Here is a 19,464-nt window from a genome sequence, read left to right on the forward strand (position 1 = left end):
TTGTAAAATGGCAGCCTCCTGGTGCAGTGTTTGTGGAGCAGGTCCAGACACACCGGCCGTGCAGAGGTGGTTGTGAGGACACCAATTTGCCATGCCATTCACTGAGAGACCTGAATGCAAAAGATCCTCCTCGGTGGGCAGCAGCCTTATCAATAGAGCATCCTCTCTGCTTGAGCTGGTAGCAGCCTGTGTTGGCCTTTTCTGAGATGGGAATCTGCTGTGGCTTGTGAGCTCCTTAAGGCAGGGCCCATGTCTACTTTTATGCCCCACTGAGTACCTTGTTGGCACTGAAGGACAAAGAATCATTGCAAGGCACTGTCTCCGTGCTGTCCTGCTGCCTTCCTCCATCCTGGCCTCATTTCTTACCAGTGAATTCCTCCTTCTGATGTGTGATCAGAGGAGCAAGGGAGTCGTTTTTACACAGAGACTCTGCTTCAGCCCCCAGCAGCGAGTCTCACCATGCAGTTATGAACGAAAAACAGGAGCATAAGAAACGTGCTCACAGATATGACGAGGCTTCCTTTGCGCATGGCTTCACCAGTGGGATTTTGTCAAGAATGAAGAAAGGCTGGAGTGCCTGCTGAATTGCAATTAGTTAGCGGAAGCACGAAGCCTCAGACTCTTAAATCACGCTAGGAAACCCTTCACAAAGAACACCAAGGTCATTTTTCCAGCTCTGGAAAGAACTTCCACGTCAACAAGTGCACTTCAAGAGATCCATGTCCATCTCTGACCACTCTTAAAAGGTGACACCTCATCGCACAGGCCAAAAAGCTTCACACCATTGGAGAGATGTTGATTTTTCCAGCTGCAATCAATATGGTGAAGACAATGTGTGGGGAAACTGAGGCAAGCCAACTCAAAGCCACACCACTCTCCAACACCACAGTGAAGCTAAGGATTGAGGCAATGGCAGCAGGCCAGGACAACGCACTGGTGGAGCACCAGAAACACACGGATGCTTTTGCTCTTCAAGTTGACGTGAGCACGGAGGGCCGAGATGCACATTTCTTGGCTTTTATGAAATACACATGAGAGGGTGCAGTTCTTGAAGAAGATATTCTGTTCTCCTGCCTCTTCCCAAACATGAGATGGCACAAGGAATGTTCCACGTGCCACGTGCAAGACAAAAATATCCTGTGTGATCGCAGAGTGAGCTTTTGTGTAGATGGAGTGCTGTCTATGGCAGGCCACAAACCAGGTCTGTTACTCCATCTGGTGTGTGGACTCACTGCATGTTTCACAGAGAACACCCGGCAGCTAAAGCTCTGAGTCCAGGTCTCGTCTATTGTGTACCACATGAAGACTCATCCTCTTTGCGTACAGCTGTTTGCAACAGTGTGTGAAAACCCAGGGTCTGTTCACGACCTGGTTTTGTTCCACACTGAAGCTCATTGGCCCTTGAAAGGGAAAATACTGGGATGATTTTCTGAACTGCGAGACGAGCTGGGTGGCGAGGCAAAGGATTGCACAAAGAGCGGATTCATTGATTTCCTGGGTGACCAAAGGAAGATGTGCCGTCTTGCCTATGTCACAGGCATATTTGGGAAAGTGAATGAATGGAGTGCAGATCTCCAAGGAAAGAACACCCACATCTGTCAGCTGAGTGATCGAACCACAGGATTCATGAAGAAAATTGATTTCTGGAAGAATAATCGATTGAAGACAACAAATGACTCCTTCCTCCAGCTCTGCAAGTTCCTGGCTGACAGTGAAATTATTCAGCCTCCCACGCAGGTGATGGCTGAGCATCTCCACCACACAAAGGAAGAGTTTGCAACCTTTTACTCTGACTAGGACATGACAGAGTCTGATTGGGTGCGAAACTCCTTTCAGTGCGAGCCTGACGCCAAGGATTTGCCAGTAGCTGAAATTGAATAGCTCATCGAAATGTCCTGCAATCGATTCTTGTGAGAAACCTCTGTCCAGCCTTTCCTGTTAGAGTTTTGGTTCACTGTTGAGAATGAATGGCCTGCACTCTCAACCAGCGCCTTGAAACTGACGGGGCCATTTGTGAGCGTGTATTTGTGCAAAGCTGGATTTGGTGCACTTGGGTCCATCAGTATCAATCTACCGCTGCTCGCATATCAGACATTAGATTTTTACCCTGCCGCCGGACTTCAAGAGGCTGTGTCGCAACACGCGAGTCCATGTGCCACGTCAAGGAGCATTAAATACTGTTTTGAATGTGTAAATTCTTTAGATTTCTTGAGCAGTATGTTGCTTTGTTGCTGTCTGGGGTCACAGGAAACAGTTAGTTTCAAAATGGGGTCACGCAGGCAAAAAGTTTGGGAACTCCTGTAATATCTTTAATTGGACCAACTTCTACTGGTGCAAGAGACAAGTGTTTGAGCTACACGTGAATGCTTGTCCCTTCCACCAAAAGAATTTGGTCCATTAAAAGACATTACCTCACCCACCTTGTTGCGCTCATAGCCTGGGACCAACATGGCTACAACAACTCTGCAGACAAAAAATACCCTAGCAGGGCCTGATTCACTACTGTGTTGCTCTAATTGTAGGTAAGATCGAAGTAAAACTGGAAACATGCAGTGGTGGAATCAGACCCCTCCCCGCCAGCTCTGGCATTTGGCTTCAGTCCCTCCAGTCCTGACCCTCGGCTTGTTTCCTGGACTCTACCCTCCCTGGACTCAGCTCTAACCACTAGACCAAACTCTCGCTTCCGTGACCAGGCCCCCACGGCCAGCAGGCTACAGTGACACACCAACTAGTGGTGATGGGGCAGCTGCATTGGCTATTCCTCCTTTCTTTTCAAATGTCTCTGTAATTCTCTCTTCCTACACATGGTGCATGCATATGACTATAGCCTGTTTGGCTTCGATGGTTCCATCCTAGAAACTCTGTTTATTTTTGTCTTTGATTTAAATCTTTCCTTATTGGTTTTTCTTATGGGCCCTGTTACTTACAGCTTAGAAAGCTGTACCTTTCCTCTCTCCTACAAATGATTCATTTGATCTTGCAACGTAAGATTAACATGAACCTTTCTCTCATCTGGATTCAACATTTTAGAAATGATCAAATGTTTCTCTCTCTCCTCCCCTTTTGATGATTTTCTGATTGTAGTTTGGTTGCTTGGCCTTTCGCTTCTTCTTTAATGTGGGTCACGTGATCATATTGTAGGGCCAACAGTTTATAACGTAGGCAGCTTCTAAACCAGACCTTAGTGCTCCAAGTTCTTGCTCAGCAGCTGCCTGGCTAGCCCAGTTCTGTGTTTCACAAGGAAGTTACAACCTGGTGGACTTACTTCATTAGTGTGTGTGATTCAACTGGTCTGTGATCTCTGCCAGGACAATTGTCCGACTGGATTTGTGTTCTTAGTGTGATTTAGCCTACTGCGAGTTTGTATCTTGGTTTTAGTTAATTGAATCTGCTTTGACCTCACCCTACTGTAAATCGGGAACAACTCCACTGAAGTCAACATAACTACACTGATGTAGCTGAGATGATCATTGGACCCCACTGTACGTGGCTGATCACATGTGGGCATCTTCCCTTGCGCACGTTCCCTAACCCACCTTGCTTCACACTGATGCAGGAATTGGAATGACATTATTGAAAGTAGGTTTCTATCTGCCCAGAGCAGGAATGAACCTGACTTGTGCAGCAGCAGGGTGTGTGGAGCAGTGCAGGCAATCACCGCCGAGGGCAGGGAACATGCTCCGGGCTCAGCACAGCTGGAGCTGGCCTCAGTGCTCATCTGCCCTTCTGCATGGATGCACGGTGCCCCGAAAGGGTGCAGCCTGGCCTCACGGCATTGCAGCAAGATGAGCAGGTTTCTCGACTTCTGCTCCCTTGACAATTTCCCATCCAAACGGCTTTTCAGCAGAAAACTGGCGGTTTGACCACATTACATGTTCCGTGGGAAGTGTCTGCTCGCTGCGGAAAAATGACTTTTCATCAAAAAACGGAGAGACCCTAAACCTTTTGAGATGAAAATGGACCTTTAGGGTTTCATGGGAAAAATCAAAACTTTCTATGGTGTTAAAACCCATTTTCTGACCACTCTAGCGCAAAGCAACGGCAGTAGGCCATGCGATTAAACGTAAAGGGCCCCTGCAGCAGAGACTCATTGAGCTGCCCACTGATGTTCAGGTTTATTTTCTGAGATCTTTCTTGTGTAACCCACCTGTGAAATCTGTGGCCATCTTTCTTGCATGTGGCTGAGGGCCAGATGCTCTGCTGCTGTAAATCAGCATCACTTCAATGGAGTAACACCAATTTACACCAGGAGAGGATCTGGCTCTAATTGTTTACCAGGGCCAGGCAAAGAATGTGAATCCCAAACAATCTTAATAGGGCAGCTCTTATGTCTTTAGAGCTCCCTCTTCTGGCTTTTTGTCAGCAAGCTTCTCTGTTGTTCTGCTGAAAGGAACTCAGACGCTTTTTAAGATTTAGGGCATGTCTGCACTGGAGCTGGAGGGGTCAATTCCAGCTCGGGGAACCAGACCTGTGTTTGCTTTGATTTCGCTAGTCGCTAAAAATAGCATAGCACAGGGGCCGGATGGGTGAACAATTCTGTCTGACGCATTAGGTCTGGCTAGCCCCTTCTGCTGCCTGCACTGCTGCGGCTACCCTGCTATTTATAATGCACCAGCTCCATCAAAGATAGCATGAGTATGTCGATCCAAGTTGGAAATGCCACCTCCAGTGTAGACGTACCTGGAGACTAACTAGGCTCAGTTGCACCTGTTGCTCCTAGATGTGGAAGCTGGGATACAACTCCACAATTTTCATGCTATTAAAAGCGAGTTCCCTTTAGAGGCCCTGTAACGGCATGAGACTCACCCCTGCAGCGCCTCCTGCTGGTCGTCCAGGGAATTAGCGTTTCCAGCCTCAGAGCGCCCTCTGCAGGCTGGTGTCTCGCTGCTTCTTCAGGCCCCTGTGTCCCTCCCAGACCCCGGTGCCCCTTTCACTTGGTGCTGCCCCCTGGCAGTACCCCCACTGTCTGGGTCTTCCCTCCTAGGGGAACCCTCACTCACTATCCCCACCTCGCCTCAGTCTTTGACTACTGCCAGTCACCATTTAGCCCCTGCACACTGGGGCAGACTGCAGTGTACAAGCCACTCATCACAGGCAAGGGGGGTTTGGACCTGCTGCCTCTGCCTAGCCTTGGGCTGTCCCCTGCAACCCCAGTACCTATTCGGCCTTACACTAGGTTGTGGCCTGGGGGGTTTCCAGGCCAGAGCTCCCCAGCTCCCTTGGCCTTCCCCCAGCCCTGCTCCACTCCAGGTACCTTCTCAAGCTCCCCAGCAGCCAGGCCCATCTCCCTGCACAGCTAGAGGAGACGCTGTCTGCTCCTGGCCCACTGCCCTCTTATTTTACAGATAGGGAAACCGAGGCACGGGGGAGGAAGTAACATGGCACATCAGTGTTGGGGCCAGGAACAGAACCCGGGGATCCTGACTCCCAGACCCACGCTGTGGCTACTGGACTGTGCAAGGCTGTCTTTAAAAATAGCCTTTGTTTAAAAAACAATCCATGAGTTAACTCAACTACAGGATATGGGCTTGATGAAGAATTCAAAATGAGGTTGCCTAGCCTGTGCTATAGAGAAGGTCAGACACCAGTAGGTGATCATAATGGTCCCTTTTGGCCTTGGGATCTATGAACTAGCCCTGACTGTTGTAATTTATAGCTCAAACTCTGACAGTGGGTAAAGATCAAACAAACGTATGCTTTCCAAAAGGAATATATATCCATGTCACTTGGCTAAGTGCTGTTTGCTGTGTAAAGTGCCCGATACAAAAAACCAAGCATTCCTAGTTTTAATGCATTTTCAATATAAATGTAACTGTGTGGGCTGCGTTACCGCCCGCAGTAGCATGACCGAAGTAGATGGAACAAATGCAGCAGAAGAAAATAAGCCATGGTTAACAATGGAGCATTTAAAGAAAGGAGAGAAAGGAAGGCAGATGGCATGAATATTAGTGCATGAAAATGACTAACACTCTGAGAATTTCCCAGTGTATTTCTCACTTGTTTTGCCTTGCTTCTATAATTAATTTATGGAAAGCGCCTAAATTGGGAATAAACACAATCTCACAAATCCCTTCTAATCTCCGCCCGTATTTTGGAAATGATACCCTCAAGGTATAGTTTCTTACCATGATTAAACTGTTTTCTTTTTAAAGCATTAACACGGCCTGATTTATTTATTTTACACAATAGCACAAAGCGTCGGTGGTCAGGGCTGAGCTCAGCACTGGTTCAGAAGCAAGCTATTGTTATCAGTTGCTGTGTACTGCTGTATCGGGCAATATTTTTGTCTCGGATTCACATACCTGTTCACAAAATGTGACGCCGTGAGCTAAGCCGCACAACGTGAGGGCACAGACAGTTAGACGTTGGCGTGTATTTGGACACTGCTTCATTTTTTAAAAAACATATTTTTTCATCAGGTCATTTCCTCCAATCGAAAATAGAAGCAGAGGTGCTCCCGAGCGTTAGGGTATCGGAACCCTCTCCTTTCGACAGGAAAAGGATGGGGGCAGCTGTACTGCAGGAACAAAGGGAGCTCTGCATTTGCTCCCATCCCGTGTTAGCAATATGGAGATACATGTACAGCAAGCTGCTCCATGGTGTTTGGAACACTAGAACCAGCCTGGAAAAACCTGGGCTTAGCCCTGTATTTGTCTGTGGCATGTGCATTGGAGAGAGTTTATCTGATTGCTTCAGCTGATGCCTGCTGGGACACTTGCTGCTGACACAGACCATATATTCCCCCCACGGAGGGGAAATGCATGGAGGGGGCAGATAACCACAAAAGGGCCTGATCCAAAGCCCACTGGGCGTCTTTCCATTGGCCTCAATGGGCTTTGGATCAGGCCTCAAAATGGCGCAGTATGTTGCCACGCAGCTTGCCTCCCATTCCCCAGGGAAATGAAGCTGGAGCAATCCACTAGGAAGAGCTATATGGATCCTTCTTTGGGAAGATGCACAGCACAAGGGACCTTCACATGTACTACCTGGCTTGGCAGCAGCCCTGCTGAGAAGGATCTGGGAGTTGTGGTGGATCACAACCTCAACATGAGTCAGCAATGGGATGCTGTTGCAAACAAAGTAAATGCAATGTTAGGTTGTATTAACAGAGGCATAGCATGCAAGTCACAGAGGTGAGAGTACCACTCTACTCGACACTGGGTAGACCTCAGCCACGGGAGCATCTGACCCAGACCCACCGGGAGGTCTGTGAAGGAAGAGCAAACAGCAAGAAGCAGCACTGGGCAAGGATGGATTTTTCTATAAAACTGCTCAGATCGTCTCTAGCTCAAACAGGAATTAATGTAGGGAAGTTCTATGGCCTTGGTTACGGAGGAGGTCAGACTCACTAGGTGATCACAATGGTCCCGTCTAGCTTTATTATCCGTGAAGCTATTCCTTGTGACTGAAAGGCAGGGCTTGGGGCTGGATCCTACAATAGGAGCAAGAGAGCAGCTGTAAAGAAACTGGGTTTTTATTATACCTCGTGTCACAGTGCAAAGTGGAAATCAAGTTGGGAGTTTGTGGATGACACATGCCATCCCTATGTTTTATCCTTTGTAGATCATGCATGCATAACAGAAAGCGTTGCTTGTTTCCTTCCCTGGCATCTTTTTGTAATGTCTGTGGGAGAAATATCACAGCAGCGAATGCACGCTCGCTCTCTCCCCTCGTCTAGGCAGGGACAGAGCTACTCGTGCCATCTGCAGGGTATACCGGCTAGATAGCTGGGCTGCTGGTCAGGTGAATGCTTTCCATTTTGTTGGCAGATGGCTTGTATTTTATGAAGTTCAAGAGTGAGTCGGGGGCTCACAGTGTTTTGCAGGGAGAGGATGTTCCTTTCCTCATGTCTAGCCAGCCCTCTGTTTGCAATGTCATCGTGGGGAAATGACCAGAAGAAACCCTCTCGCTCATATTTTAGGAATGAACTGAAATCATGGCTGTCCTGATACAAATAGCCACATCAGCCAGAAACACCAAGAGGTCAATAAAACAGATGACAAGCTTGTGCTGGCAACTTTTGGGGGCCTATGATTTGCCCCAGCAGAATCCAGGGTTCATCATTCGTATTTACAGTAGGAATTGCTTTTAAAATGGTAATTTTCACTTATGGGTGATCTCATGAGTGAGAGGGAACCTTGTGTTCCCTGGTGTCACAGACAAACGTTTAGGCTGATTTCGATCTCAGCGGGAATGGAGTAGAAGCTCCTTCCGGAGCCACAGTGCCGCCAATGACCTGCCAAGACACTGAATCTCTAGCCCAGTCAGCTCCATTCATGTTAGTGGAGCGCTGGGAATCTCAGTCTTGGGAATCTGGGCACCCCAGTCCCATTTGAGTTGAATAGTAACTGGGGCCCAGAGCCTCAAAAGTATGTAGGTGCCAAACTCCCATTGCAATCGAAGTGTCCAAAGGCCTTACGTAGCTTTGAAAATCTCAGCCTAAACTTCTGTTTCCTTCAGGTTTTTATATCACTCTCCAGATTGGGGGGAGGGATAGCTTGGTGGTTTGAGCATTGGCCTGCTAAACCCAGGGTTGTGAGCTCAATGCTTGAGGGGGCCATTTAGGGATCTCGGGCAAAAACTGGGGTTTGGTCCTGCTCGCAGGGGGTTGGACTAGATGAGGTCCCTTCCAATCCTATGATTTCTATGAACATTGACTAAGCTTTAGGTAACTGACTGCTGGGCCCTAGGCCTGCAAGGGTTGAAACCACACCTCTTTTTTGCTAGCAGTCTTCATGAAGGTGTCTTGACTGCTCTATGCAGGACGGCTTATTTCTGAGAGCTTTGTGATAACATGCTATGGACTATGTCAGGCGGTTCAGCTATAGTGCAGGCAAGTGCTAGGGTTCAGACTCAGTCAGCTGATTCTGAGGACAGCCAAGCCCAAGGTGAGGGGATCCCAGGGCAGCACACACTTAGCTTGGCTACAGGCCTCTTGTGTTTAAAGGGAACGTAAAGAAGCCGCTTCAAATTCTGCAGTTGATCTTCATTTCTCTTAGTCCCGCCGTTCAAGTTCTATGGAGTTCCACCGTAACCCTAGTAAAAAGGACAATCAGGTTCCTGGGCTGGCAATATTTTAATTCTCTCCCACGTGAGACTAGATTGCAGGAGGCAAACATATTGACTTCACCTGGGGGACACATTCTGGTCCTGCAAAGGCGGAGACAGACACAGCCAGCACCATGAAAGAACATTCTGATACAGCTGAGCCCTGAATTCCATGACCCAGCATAGCTGAAGAGAGTCATATTTATTTTGTATATTCAGACTAATTATTTTGATGGCTGTGTTGTGAGCAATTACTGATTACTTCACGTTCCACCAGATGATATATTTTGTTTATTGCATTATATTGTAGATAAATAAAAAGTTCCAGACCACATACTAGCTTTTAATAAGCCTGACCTAGAGTACTTCTGAGGCACCTAGCTACAGAATCATAGACAGGCAGGGCTGGAAGGGACCTCAGGAGGTCACCCCCTCACATGCTGTGGCAGGATTAAGAATACCTAGGCCATCCCTGACAAGTCTTTGTCGAACCTGTGTTTAAAAATCACCAGCGATGGGGATTCCACAACTGCCCTGGGTAACCTCTTCCAGTTCTTCACTGTCCTCGTAGCTAGAAAGTTTTACGTGATGTCTGACCCAAATCTCCCTTGCTGCAAACTTAGTGGATTACTTCTTGTCCTCCCATCGGTGGACAAGGGGATCAATTGATCACCATCTTCTTTATAACAACCAGTACAGTCTGTTAGCTGTGTGGCTGCTCAGAAGTCTATCAATTCTGTTTTATTGACTTTTTCTCCCTTTTCAGATTGACTCACCAGGTGTTAGATTCGTTTTTATGACAGGTTTCAGAGTAACAGCCGTGTAGTCTGTATTCGCTAAAAGAAAAGGAGGACTTGTGGCACCTTAGAGACTAACCAATTTATTTGAGCATAAGCTTTCGTGAGCTACAGTTCACTTCATCAGATGCATACTGTGGAAAGTATAGAAGATCTTTTTATACACACAAAGCATGAAAAAATGGGTGTTTACCACTACAAAAGGTTTTCTCTCCCCCCACCCCACTCTCCTGCTGGTAATAGCTTATCTAAAGTGATCACTCTCCTTACAATGTGTATGATAATCAAGGTGGGCCATTTCCAGCACAAATCCAGGGTTTAACAAGAACGTCTGGGGGGGGGTAGGAAAAAACAAGGGGAAATAGGTTTCAGAGTAACAGCCGTGTTAGTCTGTATTCGCAAAAAGAAAAGGAGTACTTGTGGCCCCTTAGAGACTAACCAATTTAACCGATGAAGTGAGCTGTAGCTCATGAAAGCTTATGCTCAGATAAATTGGTTAGTCTCTAAGGGGCCACAAGTACTCCTTTTCTTTTTGCTTAAGGGGAAATAGGTTACCTTGCACAATGACTTAGCCACTCCCAGTCTCTATTCAAGCCTAAGTTAATTGTTGTTAATTGTTGAATTGGAATTCATTTGCAAATTGGATACAATTAACTTGGGCTTGAATAGAGACTGGGAGTGGCTAAGTCATTATGCAAGGTAAACTATTTCCCCTTGTTTTTTCCTACCCCCCCGCCCCCCAGACGTTCTTGTTAAACCCTGGATTTGTGCTGGAAATGGCCCACCTTGATTATCATACACATTGTAAGGCGAGTGATCACTTTAGATAAGCTATTACCAGCAGGAGAGTGGGGTGGGGGGAGAGAAAACCTTTTGTAGTGGTAAACACCCATTTTTTCACGCTTTGTGTGTATAAAAAGATCTTCTATACTTTCCACAGTATGCATTCGATGAAGTGAGCTGTAGCTCATGAAAGCTTATGCTCAAATAAATTGGTTAGTCTCTAAGGTGCCACAAGTACTCCTATTCGTTTTTATGTTGCTTGAAACAGACAACTTCCATCGTTGTTTTTTTAGAATATAACAACCAAAGTAATTAAAACACTTTTGCAGATATTCTGTTCCCTTAAGTAATAAGTGGTTTTGAATGTTTTCTCTAATTAATTACACTATTAGTTAAATATGTATTTTGTATAACATGCATATTCACCCAACTACTTACTCAAACAGTTAAATGCGTATTTAAATATGTATTATACACTTTAATGCATATTAATTATTTGGTAGCGAGAGAAAGCTCATTCTGAGATATTCCTGTCTGGGGACTAGATATTTACGCATAAAGTATATTACTGACTTGTTAGACGATAGCTGCTTCAGATTTCTTATGGTCGATCGTGCCGTACATCCATATTTAGTATTGTGTTGATCTGTGCACCTCCACAACAATAGTGTGACAATGTGCAGCATATTGTGTGGTATAAAAAAGAACGCACTGCCCATGTTCCACATTCATTCCTTTCAAAGGCCTTTTAATTGACAAATATACAGTCAGGGCTTAATAGCTCTATGGCCTGATCCAATGGCCACTGAAGTCAATGGGAGTAATATGTTAACACTTTTGATATTTAAACTCTTTAGGTTTCAGAGGAGAGATGTGGCAGGATGGCCTACTGGTTAATGCACTAGACCGGGACTCCAGAGATCAGTCTTCAGCTGTGTCAGACTTCCTATGTGACCCTTGGCAAGTGACATCTCTCTGGCTTTGATTCAGTTAAGTAGGTGCTTAAGTGCTCTGCTGGGTCAAAAGTGCTTAATGGAGCAATTAAGGAGGATAAGGACATTACATAGAAACTAAATGATTTATTGGTACCAGACACTGCTACAGAGGAGATTGGGGCGATACTTATTGTTTCCAAGTAAAAAAAGAGGTGCTGGAATATCAACCCATTAAAACCCATTAAAACCTCCTGGGCTAGAAGCTCCTGCATCCACGTGTTCTGAAGGAAACCTGAGTTACTAGCTACAACATGCCACCTCTCATTAAATCAGCGACAGTACTAATATAAGGGAACAGGAGGGGAACAAATGTTGCTCTATCTTTAAAACGCTGCGAGGAGTGGCCCTGTAAATTACAGACCAGGGAGCCTTTCTGCTGGGGCTAGCTAAGCTGACTGAAACAATTAAAAATAGAATTCTGCAACACCTCGATGAATGTGAGGTACGAATGAACCAGCCACCTTCTGCCCAGGAAAGCCCCAGCTCCCTAACTTATTCCAGGTCTTTGAGCATGCCCACAAAGTAGTTAATAAGGGGTGATATTGTTTATTTGGCCTTTCAAAAAGCCGGGGACAAAGGCTCACCTGAGGCAGTTAAAGCACGAAGCGGTCTCGGGCTGAGAGGAAGTACTGTCATGGCTCAGAGCCTGTTAAGAGACAGAGAGCAAAGGGTAGAAATGAAGGGTCAGCTTTTCTGCATGGTGGTGCAGTAACGATGGGGTGTCCCAGGGCTCCAGGCTTAGTAAACAGTCGTGACCTGGAGAAAGGGGTGAGCTGGCGGTGGCAACATTTGGAGATGACAGATGATTTGGGGCAGTCAAGATAAGGCAGGGGTGGGCAAACTACAGCCTGGGGGCTGCATCCTGCCCTCCAGATGTTTTAGTCCTGCTGTTGAGCTCCCGCTGGGGAGTGGGGTCTGGGACTTGCCCTGCTCCGGTGCTCCAGCTGGGGAGTGGGGTAGGGGGCTTGCTCCGCTCCACACGGCCCCCAGAAGAAGCGGCATGTCCCCCTCTGGCTCCTACACGTAGGGGCAGCCAATGGGCCCCCGCAGCGCCCATTGGCCGGGAACCGTGGCCCATGAGAGCTGCAGGGGCGGTGCCTACAGACAGGGTGGCACACAGAGCCACCTGGCCATGCCTCCGCATAGAAGCCGGAGCGGGGACATGCCGCTCCTTCTTGGAGCTGCTTGAGGTAAGTGCCACCCAGAGCCTGCATCCCTCAACCCCTCCTGAACCCCATCTCCCTGCCCCAGCCCTGATCCCCCTCCCTCCCTCTGAACTCCTTGGTCCCAGCCTGGAGCACCCTCCTGCACCCCCACCCCTCATCTCCAGCCGGAGCCCTCACCTACCCCTGCACCCACCCCCAATTTCATGAGCAGTCATGGCCCACCATACAATTTCCATACCCAGTTGTGGCCCTCGGGCCAAAAAGTTTGCCCACCCCTGAGATAAGGACTGTGATCCTCTGAAGAACCAGACAAAACCAGGTGAATCCCCACCCCCCACCCCAGATTCTTCTCCCCATGTATTTAAACACATGGCCTGCATGCCACCATGGCCCTTTTTCTTACCTGCATCTCCTTCTGCAGTTCACAAGGGATCCTGCTCCCAGCTGGCTGCACCTCAGAGGAGTGGGGAGGGAGTGGGCACATGTCTGATTTGATCTAGGCACCTGAGTCCTTCCTGCCAGCTTTGGTGCTTTGCATGTCAACTGCACAATGCCTTGGCTTAATGGAGGCTCCATCCCAGCCTGCCCCATCCTTGCTCTCTGCTGCTAAGCCTGAGAGATTAGGCCTCTTCACTAGCCTTTCTCCCGTGCCCCGGTCCCAGCTGCTGCCACCCGCCCCCCAGCAATGGAGTTAGAGGAGAATTTTTTCTAGCCCTTCCTCCTGCTTCTCTGCAGCTGCCAAGCCCCACAGGAGCAGGTGCAAGGAAGGAACTGTCCCTCCCTCCAGGGAACAGGTGGGGAGAGAGGGAAACGTCTGAGTGGTGTGTGCGAGATTCCCACAGAGGTGAACCTCTCCCATCAACCAGTTTGTTTCTGTGCTTCAAGTTTCCCACTGGAGCTTGGGTTGCTAGTTTGGTTGTCATGTTAGCTGCCGGCTTGCCCTGCTCCAGAACAGTCACCATGCCACCAAGTCCTATCAGCGTGACCACTGTGGAGACCCACTCCTTGCAGGAGATGCATGACCACGTGCTTACCATGTGATGCTAGAGGCCACTGGAGCTGCCTCTGTAACAAAGAACACAAAGCGAAAAGTCACCCAAGAAACCAGCTGAAACCCCTTGCTCTGCCTCCTTTCAAACGCCACAGGATTCATGGCCAAGAGCTTCAGAAATGAGGGCCTAAAACTAGGCTCCTAAACCCAGATTTAGATTCCTAAATAAGTGGCCTTATTGTCAAAAAAACTGCTCCCCCAGACATTCCCTTGGAAGGTGTTGGCTGTTTAACACTCCTGTGTAAGGCTTTCTAGGAGAAGGCTGTGGTCTAGTCCTCCTTCAAGCACTCTTCTGGCCCGTGTGCTTAACACTGCTTTGAAGGCGACTGGTCCCATTCAGCTCAAGTTGCTCATGGAACATGCTGCAATCGGGAGCAGCTTAGCGCTAGCCGTATTGATTTCCTATTGAAACTTAAACTTGCAAGCAGACTGGCTAGCTGTGCGAAGTGGTTTAGCAGGGCAGCTGTCGGGGGGAGGCAGTTCATTCATGCAGCCCTTTCTCCCTTGGAGGTTTACCTGGCTGGCTGGTGTGCTTAGCTGTGCTTTGTGGGGCCATAGGAGCTGCTAAAGTGGATCAGACCAGTGGTCCGAAGTCCAATGTCCTGACAATGATCAGCACCACTAGGAGTTTATGGAATAACCTGTCCATCAGTAAAGTTTCTTCCAATTCCCAGGTATTTAAGAGTTGATTTATGCCTTGAAGCATGAGGGTTTATATCACTTACAAATATATTTTAATTTAATACAACTGTGGGTGGTTCTTATTCATATAAGGGTCTAATTCTCTTTTTCATTGGGGGGCAAATTGTGATTACTGACTGGCTACGAAATGTATACTCAGCTAGTCTATGCTATGAAATCCTAGTTTTGTTACCCTGTCCTGTCTCACTCCCCTCTCCATCATCCACTCGCTTTTTTCCTCTACCACTTATGTCTTGTCTTATAGACTTTACTGGGGTAGGAACTGCCATTTGCTAAATTTTTATATAGTGTCCATCGCAATGATACCTGATAGAGGCCTTTAGGTGCTCCTGAAATAGAAGTGATTAATAAGGTCCTGCTCAATTCATGCCTTCAATAACATCTTGTGGCAATGAGTTACACAAGCTTGGGGCTTTAAAAATCCACTTGCCCAGGTTCTGGAAAGCAAGGGGACCTACCCATGAGATTCCTGCATCTATGGAAGTTGAGTGTCTTGCTCTGGGCTAGGAACAGTTCTGATGGGCTTGGCTGAATGGGGTGAAGTCTAGCTATGCCTGCTCTACATTTGAAACCAACCTAGAATTCAGTGCCAAGTATGCTTAGTAGTCATAGCTCATGCTGATGGTGAGTAATTCCTGTCATAAAAATTATTACCATAGTAATTTGTCATAGCTGAGCCTATTTAACAAGCAGGAGTCAAAGACTTAACTTGAGACCAGATTGTTACTTATTCCCCATTGAGCTTCTGTTAAGATGAGGTCTTGACTTGCCATCCTCTCTCTGGGAGCCCTGAGTCGCACTGCCAAGTCATGGCTGCATATTTGCATGCAGGCACGGCTGGTGTTTAGCTTTGTTTTTAACAATGGATCTGGCTGCAGTCTTTTTTGAAACAATGCATTTTTACTGTATAGTACCAGATTGTACATCAAAACTATTATTCCACCATCGCAGGCTTAATTATAAAAGTATAATTCAAATGACATTGGGGGTTTGCTGGAGTTAAATTTTAATGGCAAGCCAGTGCCCTTTTAATGGCATTTTAGACATTTAAATTGGGCATGATCCCTTTGGGAACAGTCATTTTATTCATGGAGATTATGTCTAATTTGAATATAAAAATACCACTCAAAAGATACGGTATAGGCTATTTCTCACTTGCAGGAGCACCACAGGCCAATCTTCCCAACTGATTGGGCATCAGTGGATTAAAATAAAAACCTTACTCAAGCAAAGCACACTATAGAAATCTATGTGCTCATAAATATGCCCCCAAACCTTTCAGTTTGTTCCCTCAGCATTCTGGGTATGGCATGCAAATGAGAACACCAAGCAACTTACTTCACGGTGAAGATGTCTACTCTCCAGTGTATACATCACATGTAGCTTTGAACATTGGTAAAAGAACTAGCGAGCTGTGGGAAGTAAACAACAACTAGGAGTTGTCAGCCTTATTCTAAAAATCCCAGGCCAGTCCCTCAGCTGGTGTAGATCAAGGTTGCTACTCTGAATGCAATGCAGCTACACCAGTTCACACCAGCTGAGAATCTAGCCCCAAGTTTTTCTATTGCAATCCCAAACCTTACCGTTGATCACTGACAATGGACAATGTGTATAACACAAGTATATCTCCCTGTGCATCCCCTTGCTTATAGATATATGGTGCATCTATAAAATTTGTAGCAAATATCTAGGGCCTGATCTTGCAAAGACTTGTGGAGTGATTAACTTTACTCAGTGGACTACCTCCATGAAACTCATTGGGCCAACATGTGAGTAAAGTGTTTGAAGGCCAATGGCATTTTGGGATGTATAAGTAGGGGCACAGCGAGCAGATCAAGGGACGTGATCGTTCCCCTCTATTCGACGTTGGTGAGGCCTCATCTGGAGTACTGTGTCCAGTTTTGGGCCTCGCACTACAAGAAGGATGTGGATAAATTGGAGACAGTCCAGCGAAGGGCAACAAAAATGATTAGGGGTCTGGAACACATGACTTATGAGGAGAGGCTGAGGGAACTGGGATTGTTTAGTCTGCAGAAGAGAAGAATGAGAGGGGATTTGATAGCTGCTTTCAACTACCTGAGAGGTGGTTCCAGAGAGGATGGTTCTAGACTATTCTCAGTGGTAGAAGAGGACAGGACAAGGAGTAATGGTCTCAAGTTGCAGTGGGGGAGGTTTAGATTGGATATTAGGAAAAACTTCTTCACTAGGAGGGTGGTGAAACACTGGAATGCATTACCTAGGGAGGTGGTAGAATCTCTTTCCTTAGAAGTTTTTAAGGTCAGGCTTGACAAAGCCCTGGCTGGGATGATTTAATTGGGGATTGGTCCTGCTTTGAGCAGGGGGTTGGACTAGATGACCTCCTGAGGTCCCTTCCAACCCTGATATTTTATGATTCTATGATAAGGACTGGCTCCACCTTTCCATCTCTTTAGGTTGAAGCTTTCGATTGTCTATAAATACCCTGAATTTTGGAAGTGGTACAATTCTACCAAGGGTTGTGTATTCCGTTCCTTGGTCCTGCTCCCTTTGAAGTCATTGGGTATGTTGCTACTGACTTGAACAACACTATAAAGGATGAAATGGCTTGGGCCCCCTGGAGCCCCCTGTTGAGCTACCATCCTACATCGAGCGCCACCTGTGAATCAATAACTGGCTGGGCGAGAGCTGCCTGGAAAGGAAACAGGCTTCTACCCATCCCCAGCCTAGTATCGAGGGCCCCTACGCACGCCTGTTGCCAGTTCTGCGCCAGACCCCATGCAGATCGACACCACCAGGAGGTGCTGTACAGACCAAGAGCAGGAATACAGGCACTGCCCTGGCCTCTGCTGTACTGCGGAGAAGGTGGCCACTTTGACTCAGGGCACCCCATAAACCCAGATCCACTACGGTTACTGGAAACCACCCTGCTCAGTTCTGGTAGAACGGCTGTGGCTGGATGTAACCTGGAGAGCAATCTCCCAGAAAATCCTCTTGCTACTCACTTGCTGCAAAGGCGGACACTTGCCAACCGCACCTACAATCCCCCCTCCAGCTCCCAGACCCCAACCACAACTGAAGTAAGCTATACCCCACTCGTTGATTGACTCTGGGGCGTCCAGCAACTTTATGGACTGGCCTTTGCCCAAGCCAACCACTTGCCCATCCAGAGGAAGTTTGTCCCTGAGCAGGTGGAGGCTATTGAGGTGGAGGCCCATTTCCCATGAGACAGCACCTCTCTAGGTCGTGATCTGAGACCACCAGGAGATTATACAGTTTGACCTGATCGCTTTGCCATGCTTTTACATCATATATTAAACAGTAATAAGTCACCAGGACCAGACGGTATTCACCGAAGAGTTCTGAAGGAACTCAAATATGAAATTGGAGAACTACTAACTCTGGTATACAACCTATCACTAAAATCAACCTTTGATGAATGAAGGATAGCTAATGTGATAACAATTTTTCAAAAAGGATCCAGAGGTGATGCTGGGAATTACAGCCAGTAAGCCTAACTTCAGTACCAGACAAACTGGTTGAAACTACAGTAAAGAATAGATTTATCAAACACCTAAATGATCATGATTTGTTGGGGAAGAGTCAACACAACTTTTGTAAAGGGAAATTGTGCCTCACCAACCTACTAGAATTCTTTGAGAGGGTCAATAAACATGGGGACACGGGTGACCCAGTGAATATACTGTACTTGGATTTTCAGAAAGCCTTTGATGAGGTCTCTCGTCAAAGGCTCTTAAGCAAACTAAGCTGTCCTGGGTTAAGTGGGAAGGTTTTCTCATGGATTGGTATCTGGTTAAAAGATAGGAAACAAAGGGTAGGTATAAATGGTCAGTTTTCAGAATGGAAAGAGGTAAATAGTGGTGTCCCCCAGGGGTCTGTTCTGGAACCAGTCCTATTCAACATATTCATAAATAATCTAGAAAAAGGGGTAAATAGTGAGGTGGCAAAATTTGCAGATGATACAAAACTACTCAAGATCGTTAAGTCGCAAGCAGTCTGTGAAGAGCTACAAAAGGACCTCATATAAAACTGGGTGACTGGGCAACAAAATGGCAGAGGAAATTCAATGTTGATAAATGCAAAGTAATGCACATTGGAAAACATAATCCCAACTATACATATAAAATGATGGGGTCTAAATTAGCTGTTACCACTCAAGAAAGAGACCTTGGAGTCATTGTGGACAGTTCTCTGAAAACATCCACTCACTGTGCAGTGGCAGTCAAAAAGGTGAACAGAATGTTGGGAATCGTTAAGAAAGGGATAGATAATAAGACAGAAAATATTATATTGCCTCTATATAAATCCACACCCACATCTAGAATGTTGGTGCACCCACATCTAGAATGTTGCTTGCAGATGTGGTCGCCCCATCTCAAAAAAGATATACTGGAATTGGAAAAGGTTCAGAAAAGGGCAACAAAAATGATTAGGGGTATGGAATGGCTGCCGTAGGAGGAGAGATTGATAAGACTGGGACTTTTCAGCTTGGAAAAGAGACGACTAAGTGGGGATATGATAGAGGTCTATAAAATCATGACTGGTGTAGAGAAAGTAGATAAGGAAGTGTTGTTTACTATTTCTCATAACACAAGAACTAGGGGTCACCAAATGAAATTAATAGGCAGCAGGTTTAAAACAAATAAAAGGAAGTATTTCTTCACACAACACAAGGTCAACCTGTGGAACTCCTTGCCAGAGGATGTTGTGAAGGCCAAGACCATAACAGGGTTCAAAAAAAGAACTAGATAAGTTCATGGAGGATACATCCATTGATGGCTATTAGCCAGGATGGGCAGGGATGGTGTCCCTTGCCTCTGTTTGCCAGAAGCTGGGAATGGGCGACAGGGGATGGATCACTTGATGATTATCTGTTCTGTTCATTCCCTCTGGGGCACCTGGCATTGGCCACTGTTGGTAGAGAG

This window comes from Lepidochelys olivacea, assembly GCF_965140295.1.
Source record: "Lepidochelys olivacea isolate rLepOli2 genome assembly, chromosome: 5".
NCBI classification, from domain to species: Eukaryota; Metazoa; Chordata; order Testudines; family Cheloniidae; genus Lepidochelys; species Lepidochelys olivacea.